This window comes from Gobius niger (genome assembly GCF_951799975.1).
Source record: "Gobius niger genome assembly, chromosome: 2".
NCBI classification, from domain to species: Eukaryota; Metazoa; Chordata; class Actinopteri; order Gobiiformes; family Gobiidae; genus Gobius; species Gobius niger.
The window spans coordinates 42,008,946-42,018,537 of record NC_136853.1 but is presented as its reverse complement, the minus strand read 5'-3'; positions in this window follow the sequence as shown (position 1 = coordinate 42,018,537).

The window sequence follows — 9,592 nt, the reverse complement described above, 5'->3', positions numbered from 1 at the left end:
TGATAAACATTCAGTTTGGGAGTTGTTCAAACGTGAAACAAATAAGTTTTTTCTCAAGTGGCAGATTATTTTGCCATGAAATAGAATAAAATTTAAACTTCTGCATAACTATTGTTTTTACAATAATATTTTGCTCCTGACTGGCCAGTGTTTGGTCTGTCAGTTCAGAGGAATGTGATTAGGGGGAGCAGCTTTGATCCAAATACCACGACTTAAATACAGTATTTCCATAATTGACACAGAATCAGCGCTGAGGGAGGTCGACCACGAGACCATTGTTAGATTATCACCTGCATCAGACCCCACGCTGAACCAAAACAAACCATCAACCGTGAAATTGTTCAGCGCCTGAAGGGTAGCAAAAGCAGACTCCTTATTTGTGCTCTTTTTTGTGTGTAAAGAACAGACACAAGGCAGAGAAGACACAGGCAACGTTTTTGAAAAAGAAGGGAACTTTGCTGGGTAATAACAGATCATATGACACTCACAGTTCAATCCAATCGACTTTATTTACCTTGCACATTCAAACAACAAAAACAACAGATGCCAGTTTTAATGAATGCAGGATATACTTTACCTCAAGTCCTCCTTTACTGGTTTGTACTTGTCCCTCAGCGTCTCAGGATCACGGTCTGGCATCACATCAACATATTTTGTTCCTATGTTTGTTCTGTGAAAAGGTAAAAAAAAAGAAAGAAAGAAAGAAGTAATGCCCCCCTCTAGTGGCTTAATTCCACAATGAGTGCTCAGCATGTGTGCTCTCACTTTCATTCCCTAATTAAATATTTTTGGGGAGTCTTGCAACATTTTGTAAGAGAGGCAGGGCTCCATGTGTGAAAGATTTTTCCGCTCTACCTTGCTCCTGGCAAGAGAAGACAGCAACAGAAGCGACATGCCTTTCATTTTCTGTTCTGGGTCACTACAAGTTAAATACACACGAATATTAAAGTTGCATAATGCACCTTTTAAAAGACAGAAATTATGTATTATTCTCCCACTACATGTTCCAGCAACGTCCTAATGTGTAGAATGAGCCCAGACCTGTTCACCACAACTGCCTCTAAAATCCAGCACTGTCAAAAAGTTGTTAATTCAGGTCCGATGTGCCGTCATGCACGAGCTTAATATAGAAGCTGCAGTTACACATTAGACCTGAGGTGGCAGTGGTGAGCATAAAACTGACCAACTTGCATCTAGTCTCTTTAAAGATGCTAGAACAAATTTTGACTTCAGTGAAAGTATTGTAAAGATATATTATAAGATATTTATTTTGATATGTATCTATAGGTGCCTTCCGCATGACGTCACGCCAACTAAGTGACTCCATCTGGACGGGATACATGCTAATTAACTCCAGATAAACAGCATTATTAGCCTGCTGGTTTAGCGAAGTGTCAAGTAACTTACCTTACTCATGACAATGAGAATATTTTTGATTGCCATACAGATGTATTCGATACCCATCCTGACTCAAAATATCTGTATGCAGTAAGGCTTTTATGCTTTTAATGATTTTCCTGTGTATGAAGACGGAAAGTCTATCAAGTAACTATGTACTAAATATCGCCAAACTAGAGTGAAGGTATGTTGACCGAGAACTTCACGTGAGTAAATAACTCGGCCGGAAGCGTATGGGTCTGTAATATCCAACAATGACAGTTTGCTTGAATATAGAAGTGCCACATTTCCTTGTACGTGAGTTGTAACAGATGTAGGTGAAAAAACACTGCATAATTGTGTGGAATCGCGATCTTTTTTTCTGTTGCATTCGCCATTTTTGCTTCCCTTCAAAATGTCGTGCACTTGCATTTCTAGTCACGTGACTGGGAGACACCTATTAAGTTTTGCCGACCCCTCCATAGTCGCTCTTTGCAGACAAGAGCATCATTATAAGTAGACTAGTGGAAGTAATTTTGGCTTGTATGTTCAGTAGCTCATTATCACTTAATTTGAAAAAGTAACTAAATAAGGTTTTTTCTATATTAGTTCTGTAGGGCCAAAGTACAGTACGTCTTTGTGGAGGGCAAATAGTCAGGGTTTAGAAACTTAGAAAATCCAGTCTAATGTCAACATATAAAATCATGGGTCAGAACCTTCTCAGATCTCACCACTCACAAAGTTGTTAAGTCTGTAAAGGTGCTATCGCTATATTCAGAAAATAAAAACCCAACACGTCAAAAGTAATGTCATGATCATTCAATTTTATTTCAGCGAGAGACAAACGCGACAGCTTCGGTCTGGGCTCGGCTCGGATGGGAACTCTGATATGTGCAGTGATTGTCGAAGGCATCTCGATTACAAGCCCCAGAAACAGAAGTCATCAATACAGCACAAGAAAACACTTCCCGAGAACACAGGAACGCAGTCTGAGCGGACACTATGAGACGGTGTACAGAGCGGGGTCAACATGCAGGAGGATAGATATTAGGGGGGGAGCTGGATCTGAGAGGAAACACAAAGCTGAAAGGTAGGAGTCTTGCGTTTGTTCACAGCTCACTGTAATGGATGGATTTTAAATATTTTTACTATGTCAGCTAAGCAATCCCAAAGCAGAAAATAGCTCAAGTTCTAGATACATGTCCCCCAAGAGCGACCCCAAACCAGACCATCTAAAATGAGATCATTGATTTAAAATTGCTGGAGAATTGGTTTGGATTTGTCTCGGAAATGGAATTGCCAATGGAACAGCATAGAACCAAAGGAAAATAAGCTTCTTTTTTCCACTTGAACTGACACTGAAAAACACAGCTCGTCCACTGGTTATCTTCTTAGCCAGGAGGTTCACTTATTCCACGCTGTCCTGTGAATGTTTACATGTTATGGGTGGTATTAGTTTACGCAGACATTGTTTACCCATTCTTGTGATTTGAATAAAAATCAGACCACGTTTTATGACCAATTTACGTTCACATACTTTTTCTTCCCACTGTATATGGCAATATGCCGCAAGAGGCCGCCATTGCTCCGCCATTGCTGTAGTACCTCCATATAGCCGCCAGTCTCCCATTGGAAAGCATTGCACTTTAGCCACATTAAAAACAGCTTTAAAGCCTGGTTTCTAATTTTTCTTAAACTTTCTACAGCTAGATATTTCTCCTGTGATAATGCTGGGTTAGTTACAATTAAAGAAACCAGGCTGGTTTTCCTAATAAAAATGTTCAAAATCTCGTATAATGAGGGCCGGACTGTTAGCATCGGAGCTGCATGAACTACACGTCACGTAGGGGTAGTCCTGTCACGATAACAAATTTGAAGTTCAATATATTGAGGCAGAAAAGTATCGCGATAAACGATATTATTGACTCCAACGATACTAGTTACTGTCAACTCTCAGGTATGAATATGACAGTAAACTTTTGCTCTAAAAGTGCATAATCATATCCTAAAATACCACACAAGCTGCAATAAACATGAAATATAATGAAACTCAAATTGCTTCAGTTAGAAATCTAAGTTTAACAAAGAAAGAATAGGGGGAAAGGCTAATAAATGTACAGGTGATCAATATCGAGCCCAAAAATAAATCGTTTAGCTGTGATTTATTGAACGATAGGTCGATATACTAATTATACTGTAGACCCGGTCCCCTACGTAGGGACCGGGTCTACAGTGAAGATCCCGCCCTCATGCCCATTTTAGGAACAGGCTTTGTCAGAGCTGGGGAGGAGGAGTCAATCCGAATCTTGAACGTAGTGATTTTGTCAAACAGGGAGGAGCGAGTAATGGTTTATTAATATAATATGTCTATGATCGTGATACGTATTGGATCGCAAAAGTGTATCGTCCAGCCCGAGTGTTTATCTCATTATAGATGGTCGTTTTTATGGTTAGTGTGGGTCAAATACCAAGGTCAAATTTACCCATGACTTACAAAAAAACATTTAAAATGACATATTGCAAAACAAATGCAAATTCCTACTGAAATTTTCCCTTGCTAAAACAAATAGTCAAACCCAGCTTCCCCCACTGTCCGTTTCTCAATACAAAGACGCCAACACCACACAGGGAGCATCGGGCAATGCAACACATGATGACGATTCCACATGCTTCATCTGAATGCGCTTCAGCGGCATCTTCTGTTTCCAGTTGAAAAAGTTGCGGATTGTAGTTCGTTAACAGTGAGTTTCAAGTCACAGCTTTGGATATAATACATTTTCTGAATGGCAAAAACGTAAGCCTGAGTTGGATGCTTGGCTAAACTTTGATGGGAGTAAATAATAGAAAGAGAGAAGAGCAAGACCAGTGTAGGATTGAAAAATATATACAGAAACATATATACCTAATGCAAAAATCCCTGCAGTAGCAAAAAGGAGAGAGATTGAGGAGAGAAGGTGGCGGATCCGACTGTGAAGTTATAGGGGAGTAAAAGTATGCGGATAAATGAATGATTCGATGAGGTACAGCGATAAACTGGTGCTGGTCTTGGCCTGGTCTCACATACAATAGCATTGCAATGTACAGTAGACTCGGTACAAAATGCTGACTGAGATTATACAGCAGAGGAAATAAAGGGGATTTCAGTTTCGTGCTTACAATAAACATTTGATAAAGAACAAGTTTACAATCGACTTCCTGCACATCGGACATTTCAAACCCCCCCCCCCAAAAAAAAAAAACATTACAAATTTCATTTCATTTACATGTACATACTATTTACAGCAGTGTTTTTAAACTTCTATTTTTTTTTAATACATAGAAACAAAAGCCTGCCTCACAGTAAAAGTCCAATGGCTCAAAGATTCAACATTTAGAGACAGCAGCTACAACAAAATATTATATTATATATAATACTTTCAGGGGGAGAGAAGAATGAGTCTTGGATGAATTGAGAATGGGAGTTTCTAGTCCTGGCTTCAAACAAATGGAGCTCATTTTGAGGACACAAAGGAGTTAAATGCATATATGGTAATGATAGGCTGCAATAAAGCCCTAAAAAGGATTATAAGTAACGTATAGATTCACATTAAGGAGACAGTGAAAGTCCTATTACTGCATTTTATTGTACTACTTCCAATTTTCGAGTGACGCTGAATACATGTTTGACTTGAAGCCACTGTCAATTTTTCCCCTCCTCAGATATAGGAACTTGGAGTGGGGAAAGCAGTTTTATCCAAGTGGTAAAGACTGAAAGTAGAGATGCACCGATCCAGCTTCCGATACCGATATTGGAGGTTTGAGTATCTGCCGATATCCGATATTAACCGATAACACCAAGCTTTCTTAATTCTTTATGCCAAATCGATTTTTCACAGCATTTTACCATGTTACAAATCTGTTCTCTCGCTTATAGACTTTACTTGGATGTAGCCGTTTCTTCCACACCTAAACCAGCACCGGTAAGTCTTTATTTTATTTCTTTACTTGAGCAGTTTGAGTGGGTTTTCAAGCACCAGTAGAACAATTATTGAGGGAAAAAAATAATAATAATTAGCCTACTTGTTTTGGTCATTGTTGTGTTTTTATTCTGAGTCCAAAATAAAAGAGGGATGTATGAGGCCACGCTCCTGTTGTTTAGGCAAGAAGAAAGAATGTATGGGAAAACTGTTGGGCAAAACAGGCATGTAGGCTATGAGTAGAGATGGCCAAAATTGCCTATATTTTCTGTGAACAAGTCATGATAGAGCCTGGTTGAAATTTGTGAAGAGAAAGCTTTGAATATGCAAGCTGACTATTGTCTTTCAAAGGCCTGACCAATCAGAGTGATGACATGCCCATTCCCGTTCCCCCCAAACCGGTCTAGTTTGCAAACCGTTCCAGACCCTATGGCTGGACTGGAGCTGTTTGGACCCCCCTTTGGGAGCGGACCGGGAAGGGCCTGGTTGGTACTTGGATGGGAGACCGTTTGGGAACACCAGGAAGACTAGGGTGAATGGTGTGTGTGTGAGAGTGAGTGGTGGTGGTCGGAGGGTTCGATAGCACAGACTAGTAGCCTCGCTCCTGTCAGTCTACCCCAGGGCAGCTGTGGCTTATCACCACCAAGTATGGAGTGAATAAATAATGCAAGAAATTGTAAAGCATCTTTGAGTGTCCAGAAAAGCGCCATTTAAAACCAATGCATTATTATTATGGTTGTTGCGGGCATTTGACCTCGCATCTACGCAGCTTTGCCAGCACCTAATAATCTGTTAGCAGCAGGCAGCATATACACCCACCTTAGCCTTAACAAAATAATGGAACAACAGTATATTGTGATTGTCAAGTCTAAACGAACCTAGAATGATTTCTTTTTAATTTAATTGACTTTTACATTTATAAGATGGTACTTTATTGATCTCACAGATATAACAGATATATAACTGCTAGTTTTGCTCCTGAAAGTAAGCCTTTAGCTTTCTGAGCCTCTAAATTAGTGGTTCTCAACCTTTTGGAGCCGCGACCCCCATTATAACAAGTAAAGGGGTTTGTGACCCCCCGCCCGGGTCACACAGTGAGAAATAGGAACAATAGATTACATAATTCTTAAAAAACAAAGAAAAAACACAAATAGCTGAAATAAAATTCATGAAACTACAAACAAATAATTGCTGGGTTGCAGGTTCTAGAATATGATGATGTCACCGGACCCAGCGGGGGGCAGGAGCCAGTTTTACCTATTAATAGCATTACACTTCCACAAGTCGTAGCTAGAAAGAAAATGTATGGATTAGAAAAATGATCAATAATATCAGTCACTGGGTCCATGATCTCTCTGTACAAGACCAAAAAATTCCTCAAAGACAAAATATTTTTTCCTCTATATAATAGTATAGGCCTTTAGAATGCTGTGATGTCACCTGCAACCCAGCAATGGCACTCTGGTACAATAGTAAACATATGCTACAATAAAACATTAGATTATTTGCTAATGACAATATGTATATATTATCTAAATGATCTGGCGACCCCCCAAATTTATCCTGTGACCCCCATGGGGGTCCCGACCCCCAGGTTGAGAACCACTGCTCTAAATGCGCACATTTTTTAAAATCCTGGACCCGTTGAAAACATCTGGATTGTTCATAATTTGCTACTTTTTTATTTGACTTATACCAACCAAAAGTAACCAAGAAAGTCCCACTGAGATTAAGAATCTCTTTCAGGGGTGTCCTGGTCCAGATGGGAACCTATTGTACATGCTTTAGTTGTACAATCTGCGCCACCATCGCCCCACATCTTAACTGTGTCTGCTTTTTGTATTTCTATTCAATAAAACACCTGTCAGGGTTTTACATTATTGACTAATCCTACGATTCCAAGATGGCCGCCACATTTGCCACGGTGACGGTTGCCATGACCTCACAAGAGTTCTATTATAAGTTATAGGGTGACATCATGTTCTACAATCTGCAAACCAGTTCTATCTCCATGAAAACAGTACTACTCCATGACATCATAGGTGTCAGTGCTAGCAAGCCAAATCCATTCCTCATATACCCTCATTGTTCATTGTTCATTTCGACAAACAGACACACGTTTTTGGAGCAGAGCCTTTGTTTAACTGACAAACAAGTGAAATACTCTCACTGGAAACACAAAAAGCATGGAAGACCACTGCAATTCCTGGATCTACTCACCTGTTTCCATGTTTGGGGCAGACGTTGAGAATTGGAAATACGCCGAGGGTTTTCCCTGTGAAGACGACATGGCGGAGGAGTACGGGGACGCTGGCTTGTGTGGCATGGCGGTAAAGGACCTAGAAACACACAAGCCACAAAAGAACCACACTTCTGCCAGTGGTCGTTCGAAGTTTGGTAAATTACCAAGAGTAGCCATGACCAAGATTCGGAAATGGCTGCATCTCAAACAGAGAAAGACTTCACTTAAAAAAGAGGTCGGGCACGAAACGTCGGAGAATAGGGACCTCCAGGACCTCAGTCAGGACACACAGCAAGACGTTTTTGACCCCCAGACTCTTATAGACAGTCACGAGAGAGTCATAAACGTTTTGTGCAAAGATTTGATAAGGCAACAAACTCATTATGAAGCCACCATTTCACAGCTTCAACAAGAGAAGGCTGACACAGAGAAGTGGAATTTGCAGCTAAAGATTGTCGTGCACGACCTTCAGGCAGTGGAGAAAATCTGTGTCTCTAACCACTGCAAGATCAGCGACGCAGAGATGCACAAGAAAGTCGAAGATCTGGAGGGAAAACTACGAATCCAGAAAGAGGCAAGTGACCTGGAGATTTCTACTCTCAGATCACAAAACAATGACCTCAGTGTGGCCAAAACCATGCTTGAAAATGACATTGGTCTTCTGAACAAAGTGGTTCAGGAAACTGAAGTTGAAAATGCAAAGTTGAGAAGTCAGAACATACAGCTTCAACATCATGATGTTAGCACTATGCAGAAGAAGACAATCATTCAGGATTTGGAGATGAAACTAAAATTCCAAACTAAACTAAATGAGAAACACTCAAAACTTGAAGAGGAGAGGAATGAGATTAGTGCGATGAAGATGATGCAAATGAAAGCTGCATACGACAACCTCCAAGAGAACGTTTCTGCGCTTGAAACCCAAATGATGGCAGATCAAGCCGAACAGGAGGAGGAAATAGCTTCTCAGGGAATCATGATTCAAGATTATGCGGAAGTAGTCACTTGGCTAAAATCTGAAAACACTGAACTCCAAGACAGTAAAACCTTTCTGGAAGACGAAGTTTCGTGTCTGGAAGATGAGCTGCAGACCCAGGTGAAGAGAAATGAGGATTCTGTTAGAGAGACAGAGCACCTTAGGTCAACAGTAGCAGCCCTTCAAGATATTAAAACTTCTCTTCACATGAATATTGCTGACCTGAAGGAGGACTTTGAGTTTGTAATGAAGACATTGGAGGAAAACGTAGAGACATCTCAAGCCGAAATCGCAGAACTCAAGACTACAATAGAGAATCTCAATCAAGAAAAGATGACCAAGTCTTCGATCAACGATGACGGCTTTGAAGAACTGTCGGGAAAGATCAAACTTCTCAATTCTCTCGTTGCGCAGAGGGACGCTGAAATTGCTCTGCTCAAACAGCGAGAGGAACAGACCCACCTTCGTCTCACGGAAAGCCAAGATCTCAAATCTGAAAACGCCGATCTCCAAGAAACTAAAGCTTTTCTGGAAGATGAAGTTTCATGTCTGGAAGATGAGCTTCAGATCCAAAGGAAGAGAAATGAAGATTCTGTCAGAGAAACAGAACGCCTTAGGTCAACAGTAGCAGCCCTTCAAGATCTTAAAACGTGTCTTCACGAGAATATTGCTGACCTGAAGGAGGATTTTGAACTTGTAATGAAGACACTGGAGGAAAACGTAGAGTCATCTCAAACCGAAATGGCAGAACTCCAAACCACAATAGAGACTCTCAATCAAGAAAAGATGATGAACAAAAAGAGCTCTGAGGAACTGATGGGAAAGATGCAACTTCTGAACTCCCTCGTTGAGCAGAAGGACACTGAAATTGCTCTGCTCAAACAGCGAGAGGAACAGACCCACCTTCGACACGTGGAAAGCAAAGATCTGATCTTACAGATATGGTCACAGGTTGAAGAATTTAAACGCAAAATTGTATTCTGTCAGACTCACCACTGCCATAAAAGCCAGGTGCAGAAGACGCCGACAAAGTGTGTGCCG